Consider the following 19,965-nt stretch of genomic DNA (forward strand, 5'->3'; position numbering starts at 1 on the left):
ATTAGAATTACTGTGGAAGTGTAGGATTGAGGCATGTAGGAATACGTACTTATGTGCGCTAAATGGTACTTAATTTGGTATAATTTGGATTTCGGTGAACCGATAGGGCTGGAAACAAATTGGAAATGTGGCTAGCCGATAGAGCTGGAATCCTGAAATTGAGAAATAAGATTTCTATGGAATTTAGGTATGGATTATTGTTAAAAGACTAGGTTTGAGGTATGTACTAAATGGTACTAAATTTGGTACAAATTATTATTTTTGGAAATAAATACCACAAGAGTACAAAATATGGTACAAAACTTTATTGTTGGGGTCTGAATTGGTGGGTAGTGACGAGATATGGAAGTGGTTTTGAAAATACGTACCGTACATGTACGAATGTACTAAATTGTACTAAAATTTGAAATATGATCAATATTGGTGTGTAGGTTTGAGATATGAAGTGGTTTTGGGAATGAATATTTACGTGAACGAAACGTACCAAATGGTACTAAATTTGGTATTAGGTATCAATATGTACAAAAAATTAAAAAACAAGTAAAAAAGCTGTAAGTTCTGTCGGGTCGAACTTTGAATACCCTCCACCATTTGGAACGAATTTGTCTAAAAAAAAACGTTAAAAATGATGTTAAAATCTTAAAAATACCAAATGTATATTAGGGTCTATACGACGACGTGGATCTGCAGAGGCATTACAATATTCAAATGCGGCACTTGAAAGGAATTCGGTGAATAATGTTGCTAAAATCATCAAAATACCGAATATCGGGAGGAGCCGTTATATGGGGGCTATACGCAGGCGTGGACCTGTACGGATAATTTTCTGTCATATGCAGTATTATTCGTTATGAACTTCAAATCGCTTAAATCACCAAAATACCGAAAATTGGGAAGTACTATTATGTAGGGGGCTATACTAAAACGTGGCCGATTTTCAAAACCAAATCTTTATAACAGATCTTATGTTGATAGATATTTTGAGTTGTGCCAAATCTGAATGGAATACAATGTTAATTTCGCGTTTTCTGAGGTTCAGGGGTATTCAAAATTTTGACCCATGGGGGAGGTACCAGAAGGAGTGGACCGATATTGTCCATTTACACACCTGACCTAGCACTGATGCTAATAGTAGGATTTGCAAGGTTGGATTAAAATTGGATCATCGTTTCTCTTTCTGTGCAGTTAAATATTTTTTGAAAATGTCGACCGATATTAGTCTCCTCCGAGCTCGATCTAAGTTTGATGATATTATATGATGTACCAAGTTTGGACCAAATCGGATACTACCTTCGGGAGTTATCGTGCGCACCAGCCAGACTGACGGACATAGATCGACTCCAAATGTCCTGAAACGGATTTGGTCCAAAGAGACCTAGTGTCTAAAAGTGTTATTTCGATGAGGCACGTTTTGGCCGTATCAAAACTATGTCAAACTGAACAAATTGTGCATTTTGAGTACTAAAAAGGCCTAACACGAACTGTTGCAACGAATCTAAAATTTTAAGGTCGAGTTTTTGCTGTCGAAGTAGTGAGCACTTAATATTGTTAATATTGAATAAAAATTGAATGTTTTTCCTGTCATCTGAAACCAAATGCAGACACTGTGTTGCGGGGATAAGGCACCATGCCTTCGGAGCAATTGATTGCGCACTGTTATTCCTCACTCCCCCGCATTTATGCACAGCCAACCTGGAACAAATGATTGGCAAATAGCAAGAAAACGAATCCGATAATATCTTCCAGTGAACCACAACTCGCCTCAATGATTCGAAAAAAGTCGAATGGAAATCAACCTGACATATCTCATAAGCCGTTAAAATATGTAACATATGAACGTCGGCCATTCGATTTCGATTACATGACGCGATGTAAACACTGCGTCTATGAGGCGGACAAACGGCAAGCAATTACATTCGATATGTGCGCCTGCGCATGTCTGTAAATCGTGGCCGTTGTTGTTGTTATTTTTATTGTGAATTCAATTCAAATTGTTGATGTTCGAAGTTCAATTTCTCCATTTCCTTTTGTGTGCCCTTTCATGTATCATAAATTTCTTAGGAATTACGAGGTAACGAATGGCCCAAGACGATGACGAAGGAGAAGAAGAACCGTTGGCGTGCCATAAACTAGCCAAACAAATTGCCGTTGTTGGGCGGTGAACGAGCGATGAACGCCTGATATTGTGGTCTACCAGTACTTTCCATGGCCAGCATTATTATCACATCGAGAGGTTACGAGAGCACATAAAGTGTGGCTTTCAACACTTCAAGACCGACGCATCTCGACCGACGGCACTCATTGAGGTCCAGAACACTACCGGGGTGTTCGCCGGCATAAACAGGGCTTAAGTGTTGTCCAATGATAAAATGATAGAGGAAAATGGGTCATCCGACTTTGGATTGGTGTAACTCATACTCCTGCCTGGAGACGATGATGGCGATGGTGACGCTGATGACGGCCATGACGTGTGCTATGAGTTCAATTAGTTTTGTGCGCTTGTCCGTCGACCGCAATTGAAGGTAATCGCCATGTGTGTGGTGTGAATGTCTTCGGAGATGTCGGAGAAATATGAAAGTATGGTCTAAAGTTCATTTATTCTGGCAGCAAATAACTGAAAAGGAATACATTCTCTTCATTATTCTCATTGGTCCAGGGTATGGGTGAATTATGTAAATCAAAAGCTTTATAGTGCAAGTAATTGTAAAATGATTTAAGAAATGTTTCGTTTAAAAAAATGTTAGCTTTAAAAACTCCTAAATAACATATTTAAATGATAATGCGCAATGTAAAATATCGCAAAGTTCGCTAAAAAGATTTTGAAGAATAAAATGCAATGGCTATTAAACTAATGATCCAATAAATGTTATTTATCTACAGAAACATCGCAGAGCACAGTTTGTGGAAAGTTAAATGTCCTATCAATATATTGGCTTGCTATGAATTTCCACAAAATAAAAAGTATCAGTCGATTTTGCCGACAGTTGTATACTCTCAAGCCAATGTTCTATTATTAAAATATATTTTAACTTTGACTTCTGTTATGATTATTGAAATTGTTGATACTCTTTGGAGTAGGCTCCGCAGGAATGGGCCAATAATGTCCATTTCGTATGGGACCTAAATAAATGTGATATAAATATTTCGAGGTGCCACGTTTGGACTATATAAACTACTTTCTTCACTTTATATTAGATATGTGATCATTCTTAGAAAATTTGCGTGAGCTACCAGATAAAATCTACCGAATTATTCCATTTTCATACTTCATCTACAGATAAAAAAATAGTTATGGGAAAAATTACAAGAACATCGAACCTTTGCAACTGCAAAACTTCAGACTGCTGTCATTTCAAAACCACTCGTCCGACAGCTGTTAAAATTATTCCAGTGAACAGCCCGTTATATTGTTTGCAATGGTGAGAATTTTCCAGAAAAAAGGTTATTCGTGATGGAATTCAAGCGGCATAGTGTGATTTCTTTATATTTGGCTGAAAAACCACAAGTGGTTATCGTTAGAGCACTCCAGCATTTAAATGTGAATAAATCTTTCGTCTCGTACCATCGCTCGTTATAGTGATACTGGTAGCGTAGCCCGATGTCAAGGAAGTGGACGGAAGAAAACAGAAACATCAGCAGAAATGGTTCGCAATGTAAAGAAGCGACTTGATAGAAAACCGCGTCGCAGTGGCCGAATTCGCTGTGATACCAAATTTAGAGAGAGCGACTTATGAATAGATTCAAGTGTGGCATTGTTAAAAGTGCTCCGATGTCGATAAAAGCTGTCAAAGTGATAAGACTTGTTATCATGTAGACAAGTGGAGCAGTGCTGATGGCGGTTGGATATAGTAGAGTTCTGATTTCAAAATCAATTAACCTTTCTAGGGTTTTAAGTAGATAGGAGAAAAGACAAATAGGTCTGTAGAAGTGAATAACTTGGTTTTCCAGCTTTGGGAATGCAAGTGACTTTGACGTTCTTCCACAACACCGGAATGTGCGATAGATACTGACAAGAATTTAAAAATCTCCCCCAGAATCTGCACTATTGCCGGTGATGCATGTTGTAGCATGATGGCAATAGTACCATCTGTTATATGTAACTTGAAGGGGTTGAAAGTGTCAATAACACGCTTAATTTTGGGAATACTTACAATTCTATTAATTTGGTTCACAGCCTCGCCATTACATTGGGGATTGCGTCGATTAACGCATCTGCACAGTTTGAGAATTGAATTCTGGTTAATAGATAAAACGCTCTTGTGCCATGTGCCATCTTCAAGCTATACTTCCAATGGTAATGGACATCCTCTATAGACTCAGTGAGGCAGTCCCATGACTTGCGCTTGGCCTTCTTGATCTCACTGATGTACTTATTGAAGGCAGACATATAGACTTTCCAGTCAGTACGATGTTTGGTATTGTTATTGCAACCTCACACAACCTGTATGTCTGTTTACACTCCTTATGTTGTCAAACGTTTGGACCACCAAACTTGTTAACATTCCCTGCCTGAAAAGGTAACATGGCATCATTTCTCATGGCACTCAAGCATGACGCTCGTTATGGCATTTACAGAGTCGTCTATATCCAAGACTGAGGTTAAGGTCATATCACCCATAAGGTTTAGTCTCGAATAAACAGACTCTTCAAAATTTGACCCAATGAGCCTGTCTTGGATTTCAATATGCTTTTTTGGCGAATGCTTTCTACAGAGATCTGGATCACCTCTGGCATTTGTATCTTTACTGCCCATCGAAAATGGCGAGTGTTGGCATCACATCCAATTATGAGGTGACCTTTTATCCCCAGCTTCACGAACAATCTCATTACTTCTTGGCCTGGTTGCTGATATGGAAGCTAATGAGAGCGAAGATCAAGACCCTACCAGAGTTCGTCTCGCTGTTGTAATATCTCATCCGTTGAAATTACTTGGAAAGATTAAGTTTAAGCTTTTCTTTGCAATGATACCTGTCCTTACCTAGTCTCCGTTAGAGGTGGCGTAAGTGATATACTGTATTTGTATAAAGGGAGTTTTTTAGATTTTTTTAATATGGACATTTGGAGTCGATCTAGCGATGTCTGTCTGGCTGGCTGGTGTGCGTGATAACTCTCCAAGGAAGTATCCGATTTGGTCCAAACTTGGTACATCGTAATATTATTATCAAACTTAGATCGAGTTCGGAGGTGAGCCTTATCGGTCCACTCCTTCTAGTACCTCCCCCACAAAAGTTCGAAAATTAAAAAAAAAAAAAAACATTTTACTTCACAGAATGAGAAAGTATGATCCGATTTTGCCCCAATTTTTTCTTTTAAAATTGCACAAATCGCAATATTTTTATTAACTCAAGGTCTGGTGTGAAGATTGAATATATGGGTCTACTCCTTTTGGTATCTCCCCCATAAAAGGCTCAACATTTTGAATATCCATGAAGCTCATAAAACGCTAAATTAACATCCGATTCCATTTAGACTTGGCTCTCAATCTCATCTCAATATTTCCATTAACACACGTTCTGTTAAAAAGATGGTAGATATCGGACCATTCCTTCTGGTACCTCCCCCAAAAAGGGTCAAAGTTTTGAATAACCAAACCGATTATAAAATCCAAGTTAAGCATCCGGTTCTCTTCATATTTTACCCATCGTATTATTTCTACTAACACAAGATCTGCTGTGAAGATGAGATATATCGGTCCACTCCTTCTGGTATCTGCCCCACAAAAGGCTCAACATTTTGAATATTCATGAAACTCATAAAACGCAAAATGTTAATTTCCGATCCCATTCAGACTAGACACATCTCAATATTTCCATCAACACAAGATATGTTATAAAGATTGTAGAGATAGGGCCATTCCTTCTGGTACCTCCCCCACTTAGGGTTCAAGATTTTGAAAAGCAAAACGCTTAAAGGAGTCGAAATAGGCATCCAAATTTCTTCAAATTTCACACAGATGATATATATCTTCGGCCGCTCTGGTAACTCCCCAACAAAGTGTCAACATTTTGAATATCCATGAAGTTTAAAAAATGCGAAACTAACATCCGATTTAATTCAGACTTGGTACATATCAATATTTCTATCAACACAAGATCTGCTATAAAGATGGTAGAGATCTGACCCTGTCTCTGGCACCTCATCCACAAAGGCTCAAAATCTTTTATAACTTGCGAAACAAGTCAGCGATTCTTTACAACTTGCTATATCTAAACATTTCTCTCAACCAGGAACCTGAGATGAATATGGGATTTATGATTTCTCATAAAATTGGGTATAAATGTTCGATTTTCTTGTAATGCAAAGACGGCTAATACTTTTTAATTTTGTTTTACATAAATTTCAAATCAGCAAGCTCTTAGAAGAACACCTTTTAAATATGGGATCCAGTCTGTAACAAAGTGCAGTTTGCGGCTTCTTGTTTTTCCTTCATTTTCCACGGACAATTTTTAAATTCTCTCCAGTAATACAACTTAACATGCCCATTATTATCGGAAAACATGAGAAACCCTTCAACAGATCCGTAAATATTTGTGTTTCTACACATTTTATCAGAAACAAATTAGCATAGAATCCTTTCGAATAGATAACTAACTCCCAGCACCTGTCTCCACCGTAGTACAGGCCTCAATGAACATTTATCATTTGCTGACCGTGAAGTTATGCTAATTTCTGATAAATGATTAACGATCAAAGTAGATTTCATTGTCGGAACGAAGGAACTCCTGGCAAACACAGACTGCATCAAATGACTACTACCGGCAATGTGGATTGTGTCCGACATAAATCAAAATGGGGCCACTTGTGTAATTTTAATCTCAACGAAATTTATCCCTTGGACTGCTCGCGGTGGGCTCTATCACACTATTTAGACACTCTAATGAGCTTTTGTGTTGCGATAAAATCTGTTCGCCATGCAATCGAAAATCACACACACACATACACACGCTGGCACTCAAAACGATTCCGGCAATGGGTGATTAATTTCTTCGATGGCAATCGACACCCCTAATATTTGGGTGAATAGAAGATCTCGTTGTGATAAATTTCAAAGGAATGAACAGCCATTAAAATTCCACAGACCAAGAGGCATCCGAGAAGGTCAGAAGAGAATAAACGAGAAGCTACCTCTTCATATCGATCGAATCACTTAGAGGCTTGAAAAATCGATCCAACAAAAACTTGATAACTTATCTGCCTTTATTGGTCCCTCTTTGAAAAAAAGATGAAAATTTATTGAAATTTAACAACCACAACAATTTATATCGAAAGAGCATTTGAAAATGGAGGGGAAATCATCTTCAAGAACTTTGAAGTGGTTGTGTTTTTCTTTGGAATTAGTGCTAAGACGATTAATATTCCCATTATAACTTGACCAAAAACAAACACACACACACATTCTAACGGAGATAGAAATTTCAAATAATGTCAAATCAAATAAAAATCAAAATTTAACTGAGTTTGAGATGATAATCTTTTGGGTGAATCTACTCTGGTCGGCTGTGGCTAAACGTCTTTTGTTGGCTAAGAATTCCTCGAGGTAAAGCGCCAACTATTGTATTTAAAACTGAATATTAATGAAAAATTAATTCAAAATCGTAATATTTGTTAAATTAGCAATTGAGATAATATTATAACCATTAAATAACATGGTTGGTTAGTAGATAGAACAAAAAATAATTTTTGTGTTCCCGTGATTTTTATATATTGAAGACGTGCAATATATAAAAAATAAACCAGCAAAGAAAGTCTTAAAGTCGGGCGGGGCCTACCCTACACCACTTTGCTAATTTAGTAGAACTCCGCATAACAATTAAACGTTTTTATGGGAGAATTCAATCATATACGCTATGATTATAATTATAATTTAAAGTTCAAAGGACTAAATATGCCGATGCATTTGTATCTTTTAAATTCGGACTTGTATTGCCCATTTGATGTATATGGGAGCTATATCCAAATCTGAACCGATCTTGATCAAATTTGGCAAAGATATTTCTGAGCTGTATTTCATATATTTCCCTGTGCATATTACGGCTGTGGGCAACAAATATAGCAAATCGGATAAACAATATATATGGGAGCTATAGCTATATCTGAAGGACAAAATAACAAATCAGATTAACAATATATATGGAAGCTATAGCTATATCCGAACTGATTTCGATCAAATTTGGCATACTTTTTCAGGCCTAATTTGGTTGTATGTGAAAAATTTCATACTATTCGGGCTGATATTACACGTTTGGTGCACAATAAAAGGCAAACCGGGCGGATATGGGAGCTATGTCTAAATTTTGACCAATTATCTCCAATTTCAATAGAGTTCGTCCTTGGGCCAAACAAATGATTTGTGGAAAATTTCATCTGGATCGGCAATAAATGCGAACTGTACTTTGTTTACAAAAATACATGAACAGACGGACAGACAGACGGACAATCATAAATCGACTCAGAATAGGATTCTATGCAGATCATCAAAGGAACTATGGGTCTATCTCGTTTCCTTTTGCCTGTTACTAACAAATGCACAAATACATAATACCCTGACCACTTTGTGGTGTAGAGTATAAAAAGCAGTAAGTTTGGTCGCGAACACCCTCCACCATTTGGAACGAATTAGGAAGTTTAAAAAAAATAGATCCATTAAAAATTCTATCAAAATCTTAAAAATACCGAATATTGATATATGGGGAGTATACGATATTGTGGACCTACACAGGGTAATATGAAAAAACGGCAACCAACCTCAGATTGCTGCCATTTCTAAGCCACTGTCCGACAGCTGTTAAAATTATTCCAGTGACAGCTCATTATATTGTTTACAAGCGTACAAAAGCATTTTGGTGAGAATTTTCGTGACGAAATTCAAGCGTGATAGTGTGATTTCTTTATATTTGGCTGGAAAACCACAAGTGTCGTTAGAGCACTCCAATATTTAAATGTGAATAAATCTTTTGTGTCTCGTACCATCGCTCGTTACCTTGATACTGGTAGCGTATCCCGACGTCAAGGAAGTGGACGGAAGAAAACAGCAACATCAGCAGAAATGGTTCGAAAAGTGAAGAAGCGATTTGATTGAACTCCTCGTCGCAGTGGCCGAAAAATGTCTCGTGAGCTGAACATATCGCAATATTCCATTTGACAAATATTGAAAAACGAGCTCGGGGTAAAGCCATCGAAATTCCTAAAAGTGCAAGAACTTACACCGCAACAGAAAGAAAATAGACTCAAAAGAGCTAAAGAGTTGCTTCGCTTGGCCGAAAGTTGTGAACTGCCGAATTTGGTTTTTTTTTCCGATGAGAAAACATTCGTTGTCCAACAGTTTGTAAACAAACAAAATGATCGTGTTTACTAGCCAAAGAGGTCTGCTGAAAATGTGCACCTTCGGTTGGCCACCAGAACTCAAGCGCCGGCCATAGTGATGGTATGGGCCGCCATAACAGCCGATGGTTGCTCCCCACTCGTATTAACCGACCGTAGCATCAGACTAAATGCCGAATATTATCGCGAAAATATTCTAGAGGGTGTATTAAAGCCTTTTGCACGCAAACATTTTGTCCGCAGACCTTGAAAATTCCAACAGGATTCAGCACGCGCCATCAAGAATGGTTACAAAATGAGGTTCCTAGCTTCATTTCCAGCCCACAATGGCCACCAAAATCTCCGGATACCAATCCGTTAGACTATTGTGTCTAGAGTATTTTGGCAATGTTGGCACTAAAAAATACCAAAGTGTCTATCACCTAAAGCTATCGCTTCGCCGGTAATGGCCCAAAATACCGCAGAGCAACATTCGGGCAGAGTGTGACGGTTTCATTGTTCGTTTGAAGGCCACAATTCGTGCCAAAGGTGACCAAGTCGAACAAATCTAAACTTATTCTAAAATTCGATGCTATTTCCGAACTTTTTTTTGACTTTCATTCAATAAAATTTAAAAAAATTTAAAAATTTTGGCTTTTTGACTTTGTTGCAGATTTTTTCATCTCACCCTGCGTTGTGTATGGTATTGAGTGTGAGATATATCGATACACGTTTTGGGTACCTACCGATATGCGGTAATTTGATGATTTTTGCATAGATTTGTCTAAAAATTGGTAATTGTAGTTCGTTATGAGTTCCAGCTCCTGTGGCGGAACATTGCATATATAGGTCCACGTTTTGGGATAGCCACCATATAAGGGTATTTTTTATGATTTTTACTACATTTCCCACGGGTTTGTCGAAAAAATGCTAATGTCTGAGCAAAATTTCAAGCGATAGAATGCTTCACTGAATTCCGTTTCTGAGGATCTCACCCCACTGTGCGACGTTTATTCTTAAACTCTTCAACTTGAAAAGGAGGGTATATAATTTGTCATTCCGTTTGTAACATGTCTAAATATTCGTCGTAGACACCATAAAGTATATATAATCATGATCAGCATAAAATTCTAAGTCGATTTAACGATGTCCGTCTGTTTTTCTGTACGTCTGTACGCACAGTAGTTTGTATTGTGTACAGGATGGTTGGTGTTGAAAATGAGATATATCGGTACACGTTTTGGGTACCTACCGATATGCGGTATTTTAACGATTTTTGCCACAATTTCCATGAAATTGTTTAAAAATTGGTTCGTTATGGGATCCAGCTCCAGTGGCGGAACATTGCATACATAGGCCCACGTTTTGGGATATTTTTGCCATATTTTCCCACGGGTTTGTCGAAAAAATGTTATTTGTTGTTTGTAATGGTTTTAAGCTTCGGTGACAGAATATAATTATATATAGGTTCACGTTTTCGTATAGTCCCCATATAACGGTACCTCCCGATATTCGTTATTTTTTTATGGGTACGAAATAAGCCATGGCCATGGGGTGGGGTAGCTAAGTACTTTAATGAACTTTAAAGATAATGAAACTAAATATTTAATTTAACTTGTATGGAGGGCCTGTTAAAAGTCCGATCAGGCAAAACTTAACTTTTTACTTGTTTCTCCTCAAAGCGTATCGCATCACGTGTTTTTTTTTCTCCCACTTTAAAAATCCTACCAAAAATTCATCGTCTCTTTGTAGGTTATTCAACTTTCTTATCCTCCACGTGTACGAATGCCTATGACGAATGTGGCACGTTTGTGTCATTGTAATTACTTTGTTTCCACAGGAATCACTTGTGTCTCGGTCGTCCATCCTTTCTGGGGCTGGGGATGCGTTTTATGGCACTTAGACAAGATTGTGAATAACCAGCCATAGGATTTTATGGAGTGGCGATAAGATCGATCATTTCAATAATTTTTGTTATCCCCTTTAACACTTTATGTTTATTGCGGCGCATGGTCTGATGGCTTTTACCTTCGGTCATGTGGGTACATTTCGATCTAAGCGAAGGCTAAAATGTTCTAAGCCAAGTCCAAAATTGGATGGATGGAAAAATGCTTGTGTGTTTAATGGCAGGCGTGTGTGTGGCGTAGCAGGGATATTAAAAAAGTGGCGATGACGACGATGATGATGGTGATATGAATTGTTGTGCACCAACCCACATCTCAAACATGTCATTGGGTCAGTTTACGACTTTTTGATTCGCTGTGGATATGCATGGCGTTTGATCGCCTCAACTCAAACCAGCTCATCTCACATCCCATCTCATCTGAATAAAGCAATTGACATTTTGCTTTGGTGTATTCGTTACTTTGTTTGTTTTGGTTTATTCAGAATTGAACGTCTGTCAAAATAAGCCACTCTTCCATTGTAAGTTGAGTGTCTCCTCGCCTCTAACAACCTGGCTATTCTGAGAAAGTGCGGCTTAAATTTCGGATTGATGCCGAATTTTATTGTGTAATTTGACACTTTGTTACATTTATTGTTTTAATTGATTCATTGAATTGCGGCGATAAACAATTCCGAATAGCCATAACAGAAGCAATAAAACGCTCGACGTGTATCACGGCAACGGAGTTTGCGACGATAATCTTGAACCTGCCAGCATTCTCTGGCCACGGATTGATGTTGGAGGTGGTCAAGTGTAAACAAATATCATTGGAATCGCTGTCACATGATTGAGCAGTGACAGTCGGAATGGCTATTTTAGAGATTAAAGAGTATTAATCAATTTCGTTTGACCAATTTGATAGCTTTGTGGGTGGTACATCGCATCAGGTAATAATTTGTTGTTTAATTTCTTAATTCCCAGGGCGAGAGGGCGGTTTTGTAAACAATCGGCCTGCTTTATTATGGAGGTACTTAATTGATCATTGTATATGCCTAAATACCAATTAGATAAAATGTTCATCACGTTAGTTTGGAAAAATAAAGTTGTAATGGGAATACAACAAAGGTCAGAGTCGGCCGTTTTTTCAAATCAGAACCATGAAAGAGACATACATAAAGGAAGCCTCCAGAGGTTGGAACATTTCAGGCAAGAATAAAGATACAAGAGGAAACAAGTATGAAGAAAGCAAGTTCTGCCAAATAATCCTTGGAAAAGACTGGACATCCTAACACGAACACTAGGATAATACGGCCAGCACTAAGAGCCACTATTTAATGCCAACAATCCAAGTAATGATTTCACAAAAATAAATTATTTTTGAAAAAATTATGTTTTAAAAGCTTAGAAAGGTCGGTTATGGCGAATCCGAAGCTATTCTAGTGGTCTGTTTTTGTATGAAAATCGAAAGGCTTCCTATTCGAAAGAAATTCAGTTTGGGTTTCAGTAACCTTCTGCCTTTTAATTGAATGGTGACTAGATTCGATAACTCGAAAGAAAACGTAAGCATTTCACATACAAATGGAAAATATTTACTCAAAATTGAATGTCAAATTCAGCCAATTGCTTTTGAGTGAAGTTTTCGCAAAAAATTTTTTAAATCTAATATCGTAAAATTATCGCAAAAATTTGAGACAAATTTGCAAATGGTTTTGGAACACAGTTAAAGAAGTTCTAAAATTGAAAATATTTGTTCTTGGCACATTGCTTTACAATTCTTCTTGCCACCGACTCTAATGAAAGCAACTTAGTGTTCGAAAAACTTAAAGCTCGTGTTTTGGGACGTCAAACATATCGTGCAATTCTATAGAATCTACACCCCTGTTTGAAAAAAAACGAAACTTTGAAAAACTTTGAAACTTGAAAAAAAAAACGAGTAAAAAAGCAGGTACCCTTAACCATTTTGATGGAATTTAAAAATTTTCCAAAAAATTCCGTCGAAAAATACCGCTGAAAGGAAAACCGTAATATGGGGGCTATACGAAGACGTGGATCTGCACACACAATTTTCTGTCTTAGGCTGTAGTATCTATTACGAGCTTCAAATACGAAATTTGAAGCGATTACGCAAAATTTTTGCTAAAATCTTTAAAATAGCAAATATGCTTGTCCATCCGTCTGTCCATGTATTTTTGTAAAGAAAGTATGGGTCGCCCGATCGAGATGAAACTTTGCACAAATCATATCCATGTATATGTTCGTCCGATTTAATTTTTTATTGGGCGCCATAGGTGTAATATTCGCCCTAATAGCTTTTATTTCAGCACATTCGACCGAATGCAGCCTAGAAGCATGCTCTTCAAATTTTGAAAATCGGTTCAGATGTCGCTATAGATCCCATATATATTTTTCATTTGACTTGGTGTACCAAATAGCATTTGTTGTAGGGTCCTAACTACAACAAATGCTATTTGGTACCAGTTATCAGATACAGCTCAGAAAGACCTCTGCCAAATTTTACCGAGATCGGATCAGATTTGGATAGATAGCAACCAACTTCAGACTGCTGTCATCTTTAAGCCACTCGCCCGACAGCTGTTAAAATTATTCCAGTAGCAGCTCAATATATTGTTCACAAGCGTACAAAAGCATTTTGGTGAAAAAAATTATTCGTGATGGAATTCAAGCGTGATAGTGTGATTTCCTTATATTTAACTGGAAAACCACAAGTGGCTATCGTTAGAGCACCCAAGCATATAAATGTGAATAAATCTTTTTTGTCTCGTACCATCGCTCGTTACCGTGATGCTGGTAGCGTAGCCCGACGTCAAGGAAGTGGACGAAAGAACAGCAACATCAACAGAAATGGTTCGAAAATTAAAGAAGCGACTTGATCGAAACCCGCGTCGCAGTGGCCGAAAAATAGCTTGTGAGCTGAACATATCGAAATATTACATTCATACTTGCCAAAGTGGTCAGCTGAAAATGTGCACCTTCGGTTGGCCACCCGAACTGGTGATGGTGTGGGCCACCATAAAAGCCAATGGTCGCTCTCCGCTCGTCTTAATCGATCGAGGCATCAGAATAAATGCCGAATATTATAGCGAAAATATTCTGGAGAGTGTATTAAAGCCTTGAGCACGCAAACATTTTGGCCGCAGACCATGGACATTCCAACAGAACTCAGCACCATCGCTCTCAGAACGCGCCACCCAAGAATGGCTACAAAATAAGGATACTCGCTTCATTTTCAGCGCACAATCTCCGGATACCAATCCGATGTACTATTGTGGCTGGAGTATTTTGGAAAGCAAGGTTGGCACTAAAAAATACCAAAGTGTCGATTACCTCAAGCAAGCGCTTCGCCGGGAATAATAGGCCAAAATACCGCAGAGCAATATTCGGGCAGCGTGTGACAGTTTCATTGGCCGTTTGAAGGCCATAATTCGTGACAAAGGTGACCAATTCGAACAAATCTAAACTTATTCTAAAATTTGATGCTATTTGATGGGGACAAGTTCCCCATTCTAGCAAGCTTTGGGAAATTTTCGGATTAAGAATTCTCAGAATCCGTGCATTTTAGAATTATAGTGTCTCCGTAACAAGTAAAAATACTCTACAAAATTATTTTTCATAAAATTCTACTGTAGGCCCTAGAAGATGTCAAAAGTCGGAATCTTATCTAAACGCCAGGAATTCATACGAGTACGAGTTCGAGTAGTATATATTAAAAACACATTTTAGGGTTAAAGCCATACATTTTGTGACCACCATACCATAATTCTCATAATAAACTATATATCCAAGTTCTGTAATTTTTATGAAAATAACATTCAAAATTTATGTACACAAGCGAAAAATATGTGCATGCTTTTTAAACCCTCCACCATTCTATGAAGGGTATATTAACTTTGTCATTCCGTTAATAACTCCTCGAAATAATTATCCAGCGACCTAGCGATGTCCTCCTGTCTGTTTGTGTGTCCGTCTGTCTGTCTGTCCGTCTCGCATAGTTTGCCAGTAGGCACGTTAAGTTCGTAAATGGGCCATGTCGTCCACATTTTCGTATAGCCCCCATATAATGGTACCTTCCGATATTCGGTATTTTCATGATTTTAGCGACAGTATTTAAAGGAATTATTTCAAATTACATACTTAAAGTTCGCAGAGGATAATACAGCCTATGACAACAATATTTGCATGCAGGTCCACGTCTTCATACAGCCCCCACATTTAGCCACATTTTTCAACGGAATTGTCTTAAATTCTACACAAGGGGTTCTTTGTGAACCCTTTACCCACTGACAGGGAGTTCTCTATATAGGTCCACGATATCGTATAGCCCCCATATAACGGTACCCCCGATATTCGGTATTTTGATGAAATTAGCCACATTTTTAAACGGAATTTTCTTAAATTCTGTACAAGGAGCTATTTGTAAGTACTTTACCCCCAGAAATAGATTTGTCTATATAGGTCCACTATATTGTATATCGCCATATATAAACACCTTCCGATATTTGGTATTTTTAAGATTTTAACAGAATTTTTAAGTGATTTTTTTTTTGAAATCATCCTGATTCGTTTCATATGGTGGAGTATATTCAACGTTCAGCCCGGCCGCACTTACCAATTTTTTACTTGTTATCTGTTTAGCTCTATTTAATATAATAAGTTTTTTTTGTTGCACGGTGTTCTTAGCGAGCAATCGTTATACAAATAATAACTCTAGATCAAGGTGACTAATGTCTACAATTTTATTGTACTTGGAAAGTTTATATAATTTGTCCAATAATAGACTTTTATCGACTTTTGGCCACTTAATAAAAAAACTGATTCCAAAATCGATTATTTTGTAACCACTTATTGGATTGGTATTTAATAAGCTATTAGTTTTAACTGGGAACTCACTATTATTATTATTATTATTATTATTACTATTATTATTATTCTGGGGAGAATATCCCAGACAAAAAACAAGGGAACTGATGAGGATTGGTGGCTCTTTCCGAAACCTAGGTATTCCCTGCCTTACCCCCTGGTAAACATTACCATCGTTCTCCACTAATAAACAAACGTTGTTTTTATAAAAGCAACAATAAAGGGATTAAGCCTGTCCATTTTGCAACAACACAATAATAAAAAAATAATACCCGAAAATCCAACTAATTTCCAAAAATCGTAGCTTTTACTAGTTTTTTTTCCAAAAGATTTAAGATTTATATAGCGTTTAAGAATAACGTGTGAAATTTTTACACCCACTTATAGCAGGACCACACAAACTTTTTCATAGAAAATTAATTTTAGTTTTCTGAAATATCTTTCAAACTTGGCGTGATATCGACGTTGTAAACAAAACGTTTTGAAAGTGATATAATTTCATGAAATATTACATATCATTCTCAAAAACAGCAAGAGCGAGAGCACAACAACCAAGCAACTGGCTAAATGACAGTGACACAGAGTTCCGTTTCTTATCCATCTCAGCGTGATAACACTTCGTCGTCTGACTTTTGACAGGCGTATGCGATTCCGCTTGATTTTATTTGGTGGCGTTTCATGTGAACTTTTTTTTTTCAAAAACAACTAACAACCATCAGGAAACAAAAGTTAAATAAGCATCGACAGACAACTTCAAAATAAGTTTTATCTTTATCGCTCTCTGCTTTACTTTTTTTTGGAAGAGATAAAAAAATTAAATTTTTGTCCCAAAGCGCTGTCTTAAAAGACGTCAGAGACAAGTAAGATTTCAGGCATGGGAATTCATCTACTTAGTTCAAACACACACACAAGAAACCCCCCAGAAGAAGAAGAGAAGAAATTATTGTTACCAGTCATCGAGTGGTAACAACGACAACAACAACAACAAAACCTAACTGATGTTGATAAATTGATTTTCAAAAATAATTTGAGTTTTATTTGACTAAACATTATCGGAGAATGTCATCGAAGTTCGGTAACTTAATGCTAACAAAATGTTTACATGGAACACCACCAACGCCAACAACAACAGACACTAATAACTACAACAAAAATAATAATACCTGACAACATTACAACCAAATCGAACAATGAGTGACATGAACAACAGAAAGTTTCAGGCCAAAAATTACCGCCACCACGAAGTTGGAGAGGTAAGGAAAAAATTTCAAATTTTGTAAAAAAAGTTCAATGTCAAAGTCACCTCACCAATGCCGTGGCAGCAAAGGAGAATCGAACGAGCCAGCTATTGATCGATTGATTAAATATTGGGTGAAATTCGAAGAAGATGTTGTCGATATCGTTGTTTGGATAAAGCATTAAGCGGGACGGGCAATGTTCATGTGGAACAACAGCTACAATGTGTTGTCATTTACTAAAGTTGTTTTTTGGGGAAAAAAGTTACAAATAACGGACAATGGGATATTATGTCAAGTGTATCTTCCATCAAACTTTTGTTAAATAGATGGAATGCGATAATCCATGCAGCAGGGATAGCTGCAGCATTCCTTCGTGGGCCTAACAACAAAAGAGATAAAAACAATTTTCAATTTAGTGTTTTATTGCAAACCGTCGAACCGAATACCCTTATAGTTATATCAAATTGATTTTATTTTATAAATAAGTAATTGTTAAATTACACTTTTATATAGAAGCTTTGTGTGGGTTAAAAGTGAAACTGTATAAATATACCTTCTTTCTTAATTTTTTTTTTAACTAAGCAGGGTGAGATGAAAAAACTGCAATCAGCTGAAAAAGTGCACCATCGCTTGGCCACCAGAACTCAAGCGCCGGCTATGGTAATGGTGTGGGCCGCAACAACAGCCGATGGTGGCTCTCCGCTCGTATTAATCGACCGTGGCATCAGAATAAATGCCGAAGGAGTATTAAAGCCTTGGCCACGCAAACATTTTGGCCGCAGACCTTGGAGAATGACGATGGCCACCAAAATCTCCGGATACCAATTCGTTGGACTATTGTGTCTGGAGTATTTTGGAAAGCAAGGTTAGGATTAAAAATACCAAAGTGTCGATCACTTCAAGCAAGCGCTTTGGAATGGGCCAAAATACCGCAGAGCAAAATTCGGGCAACATTATTGTCCGTTTGAAGGCCATAATTCGTGCCAAAGGTGACCAATTCGAACAAATCTAAACCTATTTTAAAAATTTGATATTTTCGACATTTTTTGCTTACATACAATAAAATTAAAAAAAATGTAAAAATTGTGGCGTTTCACTTTGTTGCATGTTTTTTATCTCACCCTGTGTGTGCGAAAATTGCGTACACATATTGGAAGAAGAGGAGCGCCACCATTTCCGTATGTAAACAATCAAAATGGTCGCTTCTGGGGCACATAAAACCCTAACGCGTATGTTGAAAAGCCGATGCATCCAAACGAGTCACTGCTTGGTGCGGACTTTGGTCCAGGGGCAAAATTTGGTATTTTTTCGAAAATGGGCAAGGAGTAGCCTTTATGTTATGGGGCCATGTCGAACGAATTTTTGTTCACAACAATTGTATAGAAGGATATTGACAACATTTGCTTTCTACGGGATGACGCTACGAGCCACACAGCCGAAATTACACTTAATTAAAAAAACATGTATAAAAGCTGTAAGTTCAGCCGGGTCGAACTTTGAATACCCTCCACCATTTGGAACAAATTGTTCAATTTTCAAAAAATTAAATCCGTTAAAATCTCAAAAATACCGAATGTAGCCGTTATATTAGGCTTTATACGATGACGTGGACCTGCGTAGGCAACTTTTGTCATCAGCCATTACAAAAATGCAAAACTTGAAAAAAGAATTGGTAAACAATGTCGCTTAAATACCAAAATACCGAAAATAGGAAGGTACGGGCTATGCCAAAACGTGGACCTGCACAGACAATTTTCTGTCATAGGCTGTGATATCCATTAATAATGTCGAATCCGGTGAATAATGTCGCTCAAAAGTACCGAATATTGGGAGGTATAGTTATATGGGGGCTATACGAAGACGTGGACCTGCACAAACAATTTTCTGTCATAGGCTGTAGTATTAATTACGAACCTCAAATACAAAATTTGAAAATCATCAAAGTACCGAATATCGGGAGGTACCGTTATACAAACATTTTTGTCATGGGCTTTAGCACCCATTACGAATTTAAAATACGGAAGTTGAAATAATTCCGGTAAATAATGTCGCTTAAATCGTAAAAATACCGAATATCGGGATGAACCGTTATATAGGGGCTCTTATTTTCGATAGGAACTTCAAATACCAAATTTTAATCATTTCCGATGAATAATATGGCTTAAATCACCATACTATGGTGGAGGATATAAAAAGAAAGAGAGAAAAAATCCCACAACTTCAGACTTTTGAGCAGATGTGTCGTGCACTCGACAAGAGGAGTATTTATTCGATTTGGAGCGTATTTTATTTTCACTCGCTTGCTATTATTAGAATTACATCGAAAAATAGAGAGTTCTACTCACTGTAGTGCTTCCAGTCGAACTCGAGCGAATTTTACTCTCTATTTGAATTCACACGAGCATTTCGAAGGTATGTAAATCACCCAGTGAAGACGGCATGTGTGGATGTGACCAAAAGTCATGTGCCGTAAATGTCACCTGCAGTCGGTTTTGTTACAAGTGCAGCCAGGCTATTTATAAGGTTAGTAATTATGTTAGCAGGAAGGCAGCAGTCGACCACTTCTAGATTCAGAGGCAGAATGATGGTTAGTAGAAATACGACTCATCATCCAACGTAGAGCTTCTCTTCAGACTGGCTGCTTCTACTCCTAAGGGTTCTGGT

At 37.5% G+C, this 19,965-nt stretch overlaps 1 long non-coding RNA gene across 1 annotated transcript in view; it reads right to left on the reverse strand.

Moving 5' to 3' along the window:
* The window catches only part of LOC131802473 (uncharacterized), a 38,815-nt gene continuing 18,850 nt past the window's right edge, over positions 1-19,965 (reverse strand). The window contains exon 3 of the long non-coding RNA XR_009342217.1: positions 1-152. This is a non-coding gene — a long non-coding RNA (uncharacterized LOC131802473). The remainder of the gene's footprint in view (positions 153-19,965) is intronic.

Source organism: Musca domestica, unplaced genomic scaffold (assembly GCF_030504385.1).
Source record: "Musca domestica strain aabys unplaced genomic scaffold, Musca_domestica.polishedcontigs.V.1.1 21, whole genome shotgun sequence".
Classification (NCBI taxonomy): domain Eukaryota; kingdom Metazoa; phylum Arthropoda; class Insecta; order Diptera; family Muscidae; genus Musca; species Musca domestica.